This window comes from Xenopus laevis, chromosome 6L (genome assembly GCF_017654675.1).
Source record: "Xenopus laevis strain J_2021 chromosome 6L, Xenopus_laevis_v10.1, whole genome shotgun sequence".
NCBI classification, from domain to species: Eukaryota; Metazoa; Chordata; class Amphibia; order Anura; family Pipidae; genus Xenopus; species Xenopus laevis.
In genome coordinates, this window is record NC_054381.1 from 30,786,124 (window position 1) to 30,801,838 (window position 15,715).

Consider the following 15,715-nt stretch of genomic DNA (forward strand, 5'->3'; position numbering starts at 1 on the left):
CAAGGAAGAAAAAAAATGTTTACACATTTTCCTTTCCCATCCCTAATTTTCATATGCAAATTAGGGTTCGGTATTCTGCCGAATCTTTCACAAAGGATTTGGGGATTAAGCCGAATCCCAAATAGTGGATTCTGTGCATCCCTAAAAATCATAAACATTTCCCACAATAACCAGGGAATCAAGAGTTAGGTAAATTATTTATAATATGGTCAATAGTGATTAGCAAAACTAGGCGGTCTGGCTTTGTTGAAAAATAGAGAAATTCATATACATTTTCCACAATAACCAGGGAATCAAGAGTTACATAAATTATGTATAAGGTGTTCAACAGTGATTAGCGAAACTCTTTTTGTTTGAGAAAGTAACATCTGCTCAATTGCATAGAAATGAATTTACACTTTTTCCAAGCACAAAAAAAGACACTTTTTTGGTCAAAACAAACATGAGGAAATTGTAATAATGTCAATGGTATTTGTCCCCATATTTCTCCCACATTAAAAATATTGTATTTTTTAACTGGGAAAACAAAACATGCAGACATTCTAATACCACTGGTGCCTTTTCATTAGCTCTTTGTGTCATAGTACTTGAGAATAACAAGGAACTGCATTTTCTTCCATCATAATTAAACTAATATATAATGATGATATTTCAGTGTCTACTTAGTTCTAGCCTTTTTTTAAAAAAAAAGCTTGGGCCATAGTGGTAAGCCATCTAGAGCTAAAGGTTGACACGTCACGTAGTCATGCATATATTTTATTTCGATATTTTCTCTTTAAGACTAAAGTAATGTATTGGAATTGTGCCCCGCTGTTGCACCCCCTCCTCCAGTGCTCACCATTTTGAGGTTCCACATTAAGTGCAGAGATAACCAGAAATTGCACTGGGTTATCACCTCTGGAGATATCCCAGTAAAACAACTCACAATCTACAGTACTGTCAGCAGTCCAGCACACAGCATGGCCAGCCTGCCTGACTTTCACTGTCTTGATGTGCATCAGTCCCAAGGAAACGTAGGTGGCTAAAGCACTCTGAAATATTTTTCCAAGCCATCAACATGACAATGCCAGAAAGAAAGCCATGCTATTACATTATGCAGGGGAGCAGTGGAACTCTGCCTGGCACAGGAGGTGACAGTGACTATGATTTATGCAACACAACGCCTAACTACAACCCTTGCAAATGACACTCCTGACTGATAGTCCTTGGACTGCAGTTAGTGTTGACTTCTGCTCCATTGGAACAAAAAATGAGGTACCAGCAGACGAGGGCAAATGCAACAGGGTATAACCCCTAAGTGTTTATTGTGTCACAAACAAAATCACAACGTTTCGGGAGCTTGCCCTTTCGTCAGGTCCCACTAAGTTTTTTGTTCCTGGATATAGGGGAGGGCCTTCTCCCCAGAGGAGTGTGCACCAGGCTATAGTATCAAGGGAAGGCCTGGGAGTGTGTGTGAACACTGCTATGCTCATGACTTCTGTTCCATGCCAGGCCATTCTTACTTACTAGTCATCATGGATGCTTTTTCCAGATTTCCTTTCAATTAAACTGTTTTGGCAACCTCAGCCAGAGCTGTAATGCTCAATAAGATCTTTTCTGAATATGGCACACCAGAAACTGTAAAGACTAACAATGGCCCCCCTTTCAGCAGTGCAGACTTGCAGTCTTTTGGCACTTACCTAGGCTTTTGCCCACAGGAAAATTACTCCTTACTGTCCTCAGGCCAGTGGCAAGGTTGAACAGTTTATGCAATACATCAACAAAACTCTCAGAATAGTTTCCATAGAACATAAGGACTTTTCAACAAGAATTATGCAAATTCCTCCTACAGTAAAGAGCAACACCTCACTCTTGCACTGGCACACACCACCAGCAACTGCCCTCTCTATTAGATTTTTGCATATCAAACTGGCAAATCTCCCTCTAAAGCCAGTACACCCATTACACATAATGATGCTGCTGCAAAGGAGAAGATGAAAAGATATGTTTATCAAGGTGGTCGTCACAGAAAACAATGAAAGTTGGTGACTGGGTTCTTGTCAAGAGATTGAGACCTGGCAGCAAGTTATCATCCTGAACCCTATCAAGTTACCCAAGTCAAGGGCAACATGGTCACTGCTTAGCTCAATGGCCAACAAGTAACTAGAAATATATCCCACTTTAAGAAACTTCAAGGCAACACTGGTGGAACAGACCAAAAGGCTTATGATGACAATGATGAAGAAATGAACACCAGTTCAACTGGGGATATGTCTTCTGGAGTACAAGAGGATTCACAGCCTTGTATAGCTCAGCGCTATCCACAGAAAACAAATAGAAGATTTCCAGATCACCTCAAAGACATGTTTTTTCACTAAAGCTTGATACTGACTTTTCAAAAACAGTCTGCCTCTGAGAACTTGTATCTAGTTCGTTGTAGTTATTTTGTAAGGTGGAGAGGGATATAATGTTGTTCCATCCATTCCTGTGATGTTAAATGTTCATTTTAATGTGCATTAGCAGCTTAGCACTGGTAATGAGAAAGGTTATGGACTTTTTAAACATATGGCCAGATCTAAATGTTCTGCTTGTTGGTTGAATGAGCAGATCATTAGTTTTTTTTTGGCTACACATACTAGTAGCTAAAAAAAACAGTTCAATCATACTGAAGGCCATTTTGCAGTTGATCACACATACATGCTGACTGGGTAGTATGGTACTTTGGGGTTATGGGTGATTCAAATTAATCTTTAGTTAAAAAAAATCTGTTAAGTAGTATGTTTGTAAGCATGCAGATTGGTCATTGCCCTGAGCTAATAATAATAAAGGAAATCTATTAATACCATCTTTAATGCTGTTATATTTATGTAGCAACTGCATAATCTGTGCAAGTTTACATACAACATGTGATAAGTGTATATCTATGAATGAGGCTTTTATTCCATGTTTGGCCAATTTGTGCATAATCTGTGCAAATTTACATACAGCATGTGATAAGTGTGTATCTATGAATGAGGCTTTTATTCCATGTTTGGCAAATTATTTTTTTAAAGTGTCTAGAGTGTTAATTGTCTATTAATGATTTGTAATTATGAAAATGACAAGCTTCATTTTGTATTTCATTTGTAAACACATCTCTTGAGAATTGCTCACATATTATTGTTGCCCAATTTACCCTGTTCAGTCGCACAGGATTTCTCAAAATGGAAAACCTGGTCATGTGTCTCTTATGACCATTTTTGCAACATAATGAAGAATTTATATATTTTGCTATTCACTTGCAGGTTACAAATGCATTTTGCTGGGCTATCTCCTTGGTTGAAAAATCTTCTTCCACTAATAAGGGTCTAGAAGAGCAGCTGAACCCTCATCATTGGTTTAGATTGCATTTTAGGGAAGTGTATGGTGGTTTCTTCAACTGGACTAAATTGGAGTAGGGTATTCAATCATAGCGCAGAGTCACATAAAATTGATAATGTATGGAGAAACTTAAATATTCACTAGAGAGAGTCTGTTCTTGTTAGACAGATGTTGGCAGTTGCATACTCACTTGAGTCCTAGACACACTGTCAATGCTCCATCTCAGTGATCCAAAATGTTTACATCTAACCAGTGGTGTAGCTTGGGATAGTTGTGCCCATCCGCCAATGAAATCTACTGAGAGGGCCCCAATGTCACTCTTCCCTGGGTTTTCCCTCCCAACTTGCTCGCGCTGCACCTCCCTGGCCCAGATCATGCTTTTTTAAAGGTACAAGACAGGTTGAGGAGGTGGAATATGATACATCAGATCCTGTAGTCTTTGCCCCCCTGTTGCCCCCCCCCGGTCTGCAGTATAGGTAGTTACATCACTGCATCTAAGAGGAATATCAGTAACTGACTCTAGTAATGACAATATAGGGCAATCAAAGAGTTTTTTACTGTTCTCCATCATCAGTTGCAGTTTAAGACTTGTAGTAGTGTAATGTTGGAAGCATGGGCCTCTCTGGAAGCTGGTTGACTGCCCCAGAACGTCCAGACATGTTTTAATGGTCCCATTACTTTAGTAGAGCACCATGGTATGGTAAGCCAGGTACTGTAGGTGCTTCATGTTTATTTCTTTTCTCCTGTCACACTTACCCTGCAATTATTAAACCATAGAAAGGAAAAGAGCTTGCCTTGTAAGTCAGGCACTGGCCCTATTGGATATGGAACCTAGAGGTTTATCCTGAGCAGTTGGCCTTCAGCCAGCCCGGGGTATATGGTTCTATTCAGCAACTATAGGTCATGGCAAATATAGGATTGAGTTAGCTCTGGTCTAGTAACCCAACTGTTTTTATACACAGTATAACAATAGTTTTTGTTGAAAGTTATGTGTACACAGTATTTGATGTTTTAAAATAACTTTTCCTGAAACAAAGTCACCATATTAAGATCTGCATTAAGTTTAATGGTTATGATAATGGTTATGATACATGATAATTATTGTAGAATGGAAATTCCACCACATCTTGGATAGACCGTAGACAGTGAAATGCAGGAAGCTGTCTGCCACAAAGATCCAAAACATAAATAGATTTATTGACAAGGTTAATGTCTACTCATTATCGTTAATGAATTCTGGGTGAGTGCACATTTGTGTTAGCTGAGCAGTGGATAAGTTACAAAGCATGCCTTTTCATTAGCTCTTTGTGTCAAAGTACTTGAGTACAACAAGGGACAGCATTTTCTTCCATCGCAATTAAAAGGATTTTACCATATTTCAAGAACGACTTATCTCCAGCTTTTGCAAAAACTTGGGGCCTTAATAGTGAGCAGCCTAGAGCTAAAGGCTGGGATGTAGTCGGGCATATACTTTATTTTGATATTTTCTCTATTATAAGACATTAGTTGTTAAGATTTGGGTGTGTATTGGAATTGTGCCTTGCATTGTCTTTAGCATTACAGATTAGGTATTGATCTCCTAGCTGCTTGATTTACTTGGGCAATTCTGAGGAGATGGGGGTCATGGAAAAGTGGAATGTATTTTTAAACACTGGAGTGTAATGGGCAGGGTGGTTTTAAGGTACCAGTGGGCCGAGGGCAAAGATCATTGGTGGGCTCCTACTACTACTCTCAAGCAGTAGAACTTCAATATAATAAGGCAGGAAATAAATAAATAGTTAGTGTTTACTTAAGTAGACATGAGGTCCAGTCTCATTGGCCTTGAACAACTGATATGGGAACAGAAATACAAGCTATTAATTGAGAAATATCCCTGCATATATGTGTTCTAATATAAAGTTTAGAATGGTTAAGAGGTTTACCATTTTTATGGGATGTTTCAGTCAAAAGTTATAGCAGAAAGATCTGTTAGCGGGACCTCGTTATGGTGGGCCCTGGGTAATAGCCTTATTTGGCCACTGATTATAACAGCCCTGATAATGATTTGAAATGAATCAACACACACGGTATAAAACAGTTTAAAGGGATCTTGTCATGATTTTTATGGTGTAGTTTTTATTTCTAAATGACACTGTTTACACTGCAAATAATTCACTGTACCATATAAAATTTTATCCCCAAACCAACAAGTGTATTTTTTTTCAGTTGTAATATTGGTGTGTAGGCAGCCAACTCTGATCATTTTGCCAAGCCATGTGCTTTCAAAAAGAGCCAGCCCTTCACAATGGAACTGCTTTTTTTATTATTGTTTTTATTGTTTGTGGGACTTGGATCTTTACTATTTTTACTATTGAGTGCTAGTCTCATATCTACCAGGGAGCTGATATCTGGTTACCTTCCCATTGTTCTGTTGATGGGCTGCTGGAGGAAAGGTTGATATCACTCCAACTTGCAGCACAGCAGTAAAGAGTGACTGAAGTTTATCAGAGCACAAGTCACATGACTGATGGCACCTGCAAAGACATGTCTAGCCCCATGTTAGATTTCAAAATTAAATATAAAAAAATCTGTTTATTCGCCAGAATGGGACACCTGATGCTAAAGCCCATGCACTGGCTTCACAATTAGATGGTGAGGAGTGCAGTGACATCTAGGAAGTGCAGAATCAAAAGTGAAATGAATTGCCTGCTCCACCTCTATGCCTAAGGTATGGATGAGAGGTAAGCAAGATGTGATTAACAGCTGAGATGTTTAAACAAGTTTGTAACAGGTATGGATGTTTTAATAAAAACAATGATTCGGGTTTCATGTTTAGTTGAAAAGGACTTTTATTATACAGCTTTGGGTGTCTGGGTAACAGGTCCCCTTTAACTGATGTGTTTTGAAAAAAAACAAAACATTAGACAGAAAGGAACTTGGCCTACAATGCACAGACTGTTATTGTAGATACAAAGGTCATTTGAGGCTCTGACAAGCAAACATGAATACCTAACTGCTAACTGTGATGGAAAATACTGCAGAATATCTGTGAGAGGTTGTTTGCAATAGAATCACAAGGCAGGGACAGTTAGTAACAGACAAAGACAGGAGCAGGAGGGGTTTGCACTTTAGGAGAAATGATATAGAAGGTAATATGGTTAAGATGCTACACAACTGAAAACCCTGTTATGCAGACCAAGAGCAGGGGAGGTAGTGAGGGGATTCCAAGGAACAAATACAATTACATTTTCTTCCAAACGTAAAGCTTGGTTTGTTGTTTGCTCTAATGCTACTTCTGTTGGATGCCATCCAAGTTTGGGCCCAAGTTTGTTTCTTATGCAGTGGCCGTCATCCTTTGGAAAGAACTATGTGCAGATGCGAGACTGGGATCTCAGGCAGAAACAAATAAATCTGCTGAGTATAATGAATTATATTAAGTGCAGCTATACCTTGGCTGTCCTCATGCAGCAATTACTTGATAACATTCTCTCTGCGGCATGAAGATGTTTTTTACTTTTGGATAAGTAATGTGAGACGGAAAAGCTTTGTATTCAAGGCCGGTCACAATGGGTCCTTGTTTTTAGAAAAAATTCTCTCTCTCTATATATATATAACTATATATATGTGTGTGTATCTAATATATGTGGATGGTCATTGCTAATTAAATAATGCATTTGTCTGGAGGCTGAATATATCTCCGCTCCATTCAGCAGCACAGATCCTCAGCTGTTGTAGCTGCTAAATAGTTGCTAGAGTAACATTTAGGCAGTGTTATGAATGAGCAACTGGAATGTAAATAGGAAAGGGACTTATTAGATAGACAAGTACAGGTGTGGGTTCTGATATCCAGAAACCTGTTGTAGGGACCCATAGTTAATGTGCCCCTATGAATTTAAATCCTTACCCTTCCCCCTTTTTCCTAATTGCTGGGTAAAAGCCCATGTATCTAGTGTTAATCTACATATCTTAGTTATTGGCCAAGAAGTGTAATGACCACTTCCTGCCACACTTTAATATAGTGCATGGAAAGGGGTGGATCTTCCTCTTTGGCTCCTGGTGTCCTAACCATTTGGATGTTCCCATTGAGCCTGGGTACACCAAGGCCCAGTAAAGCTCTTTTGCCCTAGAGGGACCAGTACCTCTATTGTCTGAGTTGGGGAGTCGGGACTCCGTGAATGAGGTTAGCTAGAGACAGACTAATATTTGTTATAGACTCTCTAGGAGTGTAAGATAAAGAGGAAATATAGAAAGAGCAGCTTTGTGCTCCATCAAGGATCTGTAGCAGGGAGTAGCTTCCCAAGTTTCCTAGATTGCTTTAATGAAGGGACCACAGTGAATAGGGCGTCAGGCTTAGACTTCTTCACCCTGACTACTCTGCTGGGTGGCATCCGGACCACTTCAAGGTACATCTGCCTGGAGGTCTGCCTTTCTACTTGATTACAATCCTCAGGGGAGGCACATTCCTCAGCTTTCTCATCCTCCTGTCTTTTGTCTTAAACAATAAACTGTTTCATCTGTTTTCACTGCAAGAACCTTCTGGCGTCCATTCTTTCCTATTTTTATTGCACAGTAATCTGTGGGAGTTGTAGTTATACTACACCACACCTTTATCCTTCCACTTTGAAGACCAGAAGACCGTGCCTCAAATGTTAGTCTCATGTAACCCATGCTCTAAGCACTAGCTGGACATTAACCCGGTCAGGTCTGCCTAGCCCAAGTTAGCGTTACATTGTTATCCAGAAAGTTCCAAATTACAGGAAGGCCATCTCCCATAGGCTCTATTTTAATCAAACAATTCCAAGTTTTAAAAATAATTACCTTTTTCTTTGTAATAATAAAACAGTAGATTGTACTTAAACCTATCTAAGATATAATTAATCCTTATTGGAGGCAGAACTATTGGGTTGATTTAGTGTTTAAACGATTTGTCAATTTAAAGTTTGAAAATCCAAATTATGGAAAGATCTATCATCCGGAAAATCTCAGGTTCTGAACATTTTATATAACAGATCCCATACCTAATAAAAAAGTCTCACAGAGCAATAGATTGTTTTTGCATGTTGGGGTCGGTGACCCCCTTTTGAAAGCTAAAGAGAGAGAGACAGAAAAGGAAGGTAAATCGTTTAAAAACTAAAAATAAAGAATAACTGAACGGAAATGTTGCAAATAATAGACCATTCTGCAACATACTAAAAATTAATTTAAAGGTGAACTACATCTTGGATTGTATGGGTATTAATTAAATTATGTCTTAAAAAAAGCGGTAGAACCCACCAGCAGAGGAGATTAATGGATAACCTCCTAGGCTGGCCCAACACTGATAGTGGCTGCTATGCAGGTAACAAACAGATACTAAACACATATACTAACTCTCAAACACACAGAAAGGACATATGCTGCTCTCTTATTAGTTATTAGTAATGTGTAAGGCTGCTGTATATATTCCTTGGTGCCGTATCCTTCTTCTCATCTTTCAGCATTTCTGCCATTGCAAACATATGTATCAATGGACCCAGAAGGTCAAGAGGGGAAACCGAGTTGTATATACATGTATGGAATCTGTTATATGGAAACCCATTATCCAGTAAGCTTCAAATTATGGAAAGGCCCTCCCATAGACTCCATGTTATCCAAATAATCCAGTTTTTAAAATATTACTTCCTTTTTCTCTGTAGTAATAAAACAGTAGCTTGTACTTGATCCCAACTAAGATATATTGGAAGCAAAACCAGACTATTGGGTTTATTTAATGTTTACATGATTTTCTAGTAGACTTTGGTATGAAGATCCAATTTACGGAAAGATCCGTTATCTGGCAAAAACCCAGGTCCCGAGCATTATGAATAACAGGTCCCATACCTGTATAGCTAAAAGCAGTGCAATACTAACAGAGGACCAAGAAGAGACTGTTCAATAATTCTACAAGGAATAAACGAGTAATATATTAACCTGATCAAAATTTTCTCCAGGTCTGGTTACCCAATAATTTAAAATAAATACCTATCTGCACTTAGAATAAAAGTAGTACAGGTAGTACAACATTGTACTGCTCAGCATTTCCTTATACATTATATTCTGCTTGTGTATTAAAGCAAAGATACTTTACAAGGCGCAGTTAGCATGAATCACATTGGAGTGGATCTGTCAGGAGGAGGATTTTTTTTATACAGCGGTGTATGTTCTTCTCATTGTTCAGACATCTAATGTCAATATATAGATTACACTACATCAAATGCAGTCTTTGTATATCTAGTGTATAAAAAAAACGGTCTAGCATCAGTAGATGGCTTTGTTTTTGGGATACAGTGTCAGTACCCTTACTCTCTTTATACACATGCACATCGTTAACCCATTCATGGAAGGTACTTGTGAAGAGGCTTGCTGGCAGTAGATAAAAATAATCTGCAGTAGTGTTCACATAAGACCCCATTTATTAAAGGAAAACTATACCCCCAAAATGAATACTTGAGCAAGTGATAGTTTATATTATATAAATTGGCATATTAAAGAATCTTCCCAAACTGGTATATCTATTTAAATAAATATTGTCCTTTTACATCTCTTGCCTTGAACCACCATTTTGTGATGGTCTGTGTGCTGCCTCAGAGATCACCTGACCAGAAATACTACAGTTCCAGGGCCGGAATTATATAGCGGGTGCCCCTAGTCCCCTTTATTCGTGCAAATTTTCAGGACCGGAGCAAGGGGGATTGACGCATAGGAAATTAAAAAATTCAGTGCATCCCCAGTCTTTTTGAACCAATGTGGGTGTGGTTGGGCAGCATGACGCCCTCTAAAATACTGCCACCCTTAGGACTATTTAGGTATGAAAGTACCTTTAAAGGGATCCTGTCATCGGAAAACATGTTTTTTTTCAAAACGCATCAGTTAATAGTGCTACTCCAGCAGAATTCTGCACTGAAATCCATTTCTCAAAAGTACAAACAGATTTTTTTATATTCAATTTTGAAATCTGACATGGGGCTAGACATATTGTCAATTTCCCAGCTGCCCCAAGTCATGTGACTTGTGCTCTGATAAACTTCAATCACTCTTTACTGCTGTACTGCAAGTTGGAGTGATATCACCCCCTCCCTTTCCCCCCCCCCCCCCAGCAGCCAAACAAAAGAACAATGGGAATGTAACCAGATAACAGCTCCCTAACACAAGATTACACAACAGCTGCCTGGTAGATCCAAGAACAACACTCAATAGTAAAAATCCATGTCCCACTGAGACACATTCAGTTACATTGAGAAGGAAAAACAGCAGCCTGCCAGAAAGCATTTCTCTCCTAAAGTGCAGGCACAAGTCACATGACCAGGGGCAGCTGGAAAATTGACAAAATGTCTAGCCCCATGTCAGATTTCAAAATTGAATATAAAAAAAATCTGTTTGCTCTTATGAGAAATGGATTTCAGTGCAGAATTCTGCTGGAGTAGCACTATTAAGTGATGCATTTTGAAAAAAAACATGTTTTCCGATGACAGGATCCCTTTAAAGGTACTTTCATACCTAAATAGTCCTTGCCCCGACTATTCAGGCAGTATTTTGTCCGATTTGCAGTGAATTGCAAATTTTGATGCAATTGCTTCTGGTGCAACTCCACTTTGCAAACATAACGATGCTGGAATTCTGGGAAAAACTGCATTATGGGAGAAAAAAACATGGCGATTATGGGGGAAGAAACATGGTTAATTTGCACTTTGCTCACTGGACTTGTGGATGTAACACGCCTTAAACTATTCTAAGACCTGACAATTTTCACAAGTTTCCCATATTCAAGATCAGACTGGGCCCTGCCGGCTCAGACCCGCTCCCTGCATGAAGCTATTGCCACTGCTCCCGAACCTTCTCTTGGGCCTCAGACATGTCCCTTGAAGAGAAAAGGTACAGGCGGGGAGACTGCAGGGGGGCTGCAGCTAGAGCAGGGCCCAGAGGGAATTTTGCAGCAGGGGCAGGGGACAGGATTGGGCTATTCAGCTGTGCCAGTCAAACGCTGCCCATATTTTATACCACCTACAGGGGCAAAGTAATGGATGTGGGTGGGGCACGGAATGAGATGTAGTCGGGTGTAATGAGGCATATCCAGTTGTGATCCGATGTGGCAGACGTGTGCCATGGCCATAAACCTCCTGTACTTGGTCTTGGGTGGAGTGACATTTCTGTTTTCAGGTTTACTAGAAGGATAACACTTTCGAGCCAGTCAATGACATTATTTCAATACTTTTTAAGGAACAATTCATTTTAAACAGAAATACAAATATTGTTACACTGTAAATTACCATATTGTGGCATTAAAATAGGGTAGTAATTGAGGATTTTATGCCTTTAAGCATTTGCTTTAACTCGATTCCTATAAAAGAGACACTTTTCCAGGCAAATGTATTAGCTATTTGCAAAGGGGAAAAATGATTGAATTTTTATTGTGCCATGTTCTATTCCCTCAGAGCTGAAGCGGCAGAGTGAAATTGGTATTAAATGGTAGTTTTTGTATTAATCCCTGGAACACAGAGTTCTGTAGGAAAATAGATTTTCTAATTGGATGCTAGCAGTGGTGTAACTAGAGGGCCCCAATTTAATTACTGGGCTCCCATCTATGTCATCCGAGGATCCGATCCAAAAAGTCTCTCTAGCCACCCGTCTCGGCCTCTGCATGTGGGATTGTACTTTTGCTCATTTCCCAGTACAAGGAGACTAGGTCAGAAAAGGCTTAATGTTTGCACCAGGTCTAGTAACCCATAACAACCAGTATGCAGGTAACAAATGCTTGGTTATTGGTTGTTATGGGTTACGCTCTGTGGCTCTTGATGTTTTACCCCTCAATACAGTACAGGTATGGGATCTGTTATCCTAAATGCTTGTGATTTTCTGATAATGGATGTTTTTGTAACTTCTATCTTCATACTTTACGTCTTCTGAAAATAATTTTAGGCTGGTTTTGCTTCCAGTAAGGATTAATTATATCTTAGTTTGAATTAAGAACAATATGCTGTTTTACAGGGGGAAAAAAGTATTTGGATAAAATTTAGTCTATGGGAGACAGCCGTTCTGTATATCAGAGCTTTCTGTATAACGGATCCCATAACGGTATATTAAAGTACCCTCATCTACTCCACAGTTGCTACACCCCCAGGTGCTATGTATATGTCAATAAAATAACCTTATTCCAGATCATTTACATGAAATGGAAAAGCACTGCATATAATAATTAGGAATTCTAGCTCTGCTGAAATGAATGACCGGTGTTGAAACATGTAATAATGGCATCTGTTTCTACAATTTCTGCATCGTGATTGCAAAAATTATCTGTGATTTTTCTTTCTCCTTCCTGCAAGTTTAAAATTAATTAGTGCCACTTACTTGGTTACATAAGGTTTTATGTAATTATATCTCAACAACGCCAAAACATTTCTCCGAACACTTCTTACAGTGAAATAGCAAATGAACTGTCCGGCATTGTGGCTCATTGGATAACATTGCTAGATTGCAGCATTGGGGTCCTTGTTTTGTTCTTCACTGTTTTACAGAGATCAGCACTGGGGTCCTAGGTTTGATTCCAGCCAGGGCACTATTTGTTCTCCATGTATTTGTTCTTCCTGTGGGTACTCTGGTTTCTTCCTACACTCCAAGAACATACAGGCAGGTTAATTGACTCCTGATGTGTGTGAATGTGATAGGGACTGTAGATTGTAAGCTCCAGCGACTGTTGTCAATAGGGTTGTCGCCTTTTCCGGTGGGGAACTCTGGGCAGGGGGCGGGACAGATGATATCGGGAGTGAGGTGCATTGCATCAGGGGCAGATCTATTGCATTAGGGAGCGGTGTTATGAAGTGATGATCAGTGATTGCCTTATTGCCATGTTATTAGCTTCCATGTCCTGTCCGGATTTCCTAATTTAAAAATCCGGAGAGGCAGTTTTCATTTGGATAGCCCTTCCGAAAACCAGCCTGTCCGGATGAAGTGGCAACCCTGTTTGTCAATGATGTATAATCTCTGTAAACTCCTTCTGAATATGTTGGTGCTATACAAATATAGAATGACAATAATATGCTGTATATTAAGATACATTGTTCCCACTGCGCTGGATTCACTATTGGTGCTGTGTGTACATATCTGTTGTAGTTCCCTGTTGGCACTGTGTGTATGAATACAGTTGTAGACCTGTGTTATAGCATAATAGGCCTGCCATTGCATCTTGTAAAGTAGTCCACATTCCCTTGTATACCCTCAACTGTATCTCAGGTGTTGCCTAAGGGAGACCATGGAGCAGGTTTTGACTGTGATTCAGAATAGGCCCTGGTATTTCAAATACACAGAGGCCAATAAATAGTGACTGTCTATGGCATCTTTCAGCAGGCCCTCTGGCTTTTGCTAGAATTTACAGATTGGCAGTCCAGCCTTGACTCTGGAGTGCAAAGGAGCAGAGTTCTTCATGGGGTTTATTTCTGAAACCTGAGCTCACAACCTGCAACCCAAATTTTTACCTGCTTGGACCTTCTGTCTGATTTAGCCCACTAACTGCCTTTTGCGCAGATACCTGTGTACAGAGGGATGTTATCAGAAGGTGGTAAAATTAAAATAACAAAAATAAGACGTATATGAGTGAAATTAACATACTGATGTCGGCAACTTGGCTTGCATCCATACCCTAATTTTAAAGTCCTACTCACAAAATAAAATTGCAGGTAATCCATGGGTTGATAACCTGATGCAGGACTCTACAAAGAGTATTCCCCAGGAATTTATTCCGGGTAATGAAAACACGCATAATATCAATTTCTGGGGTCCTGGAGGACCTTCTTCTTCAATAGATTCAATGTATGCAACTTAGTATAGATCACTCAAAACTATCCACTGTGGCAGCTTAATATGCAGATATATAATGCATAGAGCTTACATAACTTTTTAAAGAATAATGAAAATGTGAATCCGGCCTTGAAAATTCTATTTATAAAACCTGTGCCGAAAGTCATTCTTTATTTTCTGCTCAGCAATGTTGTTTTGCCTGTTACCTCCCAAGGTTGGAAAGTCCTTTCCTTGTTTCTGTGTAAACACCGATACACTAATAATCATTTGAGATTTTATCAAGAAAGTGTTGCAGACAATTTGTGCATGCTAATGGTATCATTTCAAGGAACAGCTGCATTTACAGTTTGCTCTGTGCACTGGCACTCATCTGTTTAACAGAATAGGAATAAAATATCCAGCTTAATGACAATAGGATTTTTTTGATTTATGGAGAAAGGAATATAAAATATACAGTGGGGTTATTTTTACTTTGTGGATGGGAAAGAGTTGAGTGGCCAATTGCACGTAGTTAAATTTAACATAATTACTCGCTAAAACGTAAGTCCGTGATTAAGACAGCAGTGTTTCGTGTTTTAGAAAAGCGAGACAGCCTAGTTTAGCTTTATGGCCTAGAAAAAGCCAGTATAGAGCAGAGAGTCACGGCTCAGTGCTTTCCCAAGGCCCCTGCTGACATGCTTATTCCATAGGACTCTAGGGAGCAGCAGTATGACTACATCTTCCGTTTACAACTGCAATTCCCTATGGTTAATTCTCAGACAATATTGCTCCATAATAGAATGCACTGGCTGTGCCCTAGTTATGGGATTAAGATGGCTAGAGGAGATGATTTCATGTATTTAAATGTGTCAGTATATTCAGTATGTTGCTAGGCCCAACAAGTGAGGAGGTACTTCTCATACACTAATACACCTCTGATACAGATATACAACTTGACATTGTATTTTTATCTGTACAAATTGGTGAACATAGACATATTCCTAGGAAAGCTCTCACAAATCAGGTTCACCCCCCCACCAGTTGTCCTTATTTAGGAAGGGTAATGTCAGTCAGGGGTGGCAATTCTTAGAAAGTTCATGGGATCAAATGGCTATTTGACCTAATAGTTTATAGGTTGGAAGGTGATTCCTACTGAAAGACCATCATTTGACCAAACAAGCTTTAAATGGAACAGAATATTAGAAGTCCAGATCGATTAGACACAGAACTGAGCCATTTTCGGCACAGCAGTGAATTCCTTGGGCAGTTACATTCCTGCATGTCATTACAGATCAATATTATTATTCTTTCTATGAACCAGCAGACTGATGATATGGTGCCCTAGGGGCAGAACTAGGGGTTGATAACAGTGGCTGCTATGTAGGGGTGTGTAGCTGTTTGCCTGCACATATTCAGTGAAATATCAATAACAATACCAAATGTCTAATACAGGTATGGGACCTGTTATCCAGAATGCTCAGGACCCGGAGTTTCCAGATAATGAATCATTCTGTAATTTGGATCTTCAGAACTAGTCTACTAAAAAATCAATTCAACATGGGAAACCCCATAGGATTGTTTTGCTTTCAATAAGGATTAATTATATCTT

The 15,715-nt window shown here is 39.3% G+C and overlaps 1 protein-coding gene across 4 annotated transcripts in view; it reads left to right on the forward strand.

Annotated features, from left to right (window-relative positions):
* Positions 1 to 15,715, forward strand: part of cdk14.L (cyclin-dependent kinase 14 L homeolog) — a 347,215-nt gene that overhangs the window by 80,130 nt on the left and 251,370 nt on the right. The window lies entirely within an intron of this gene.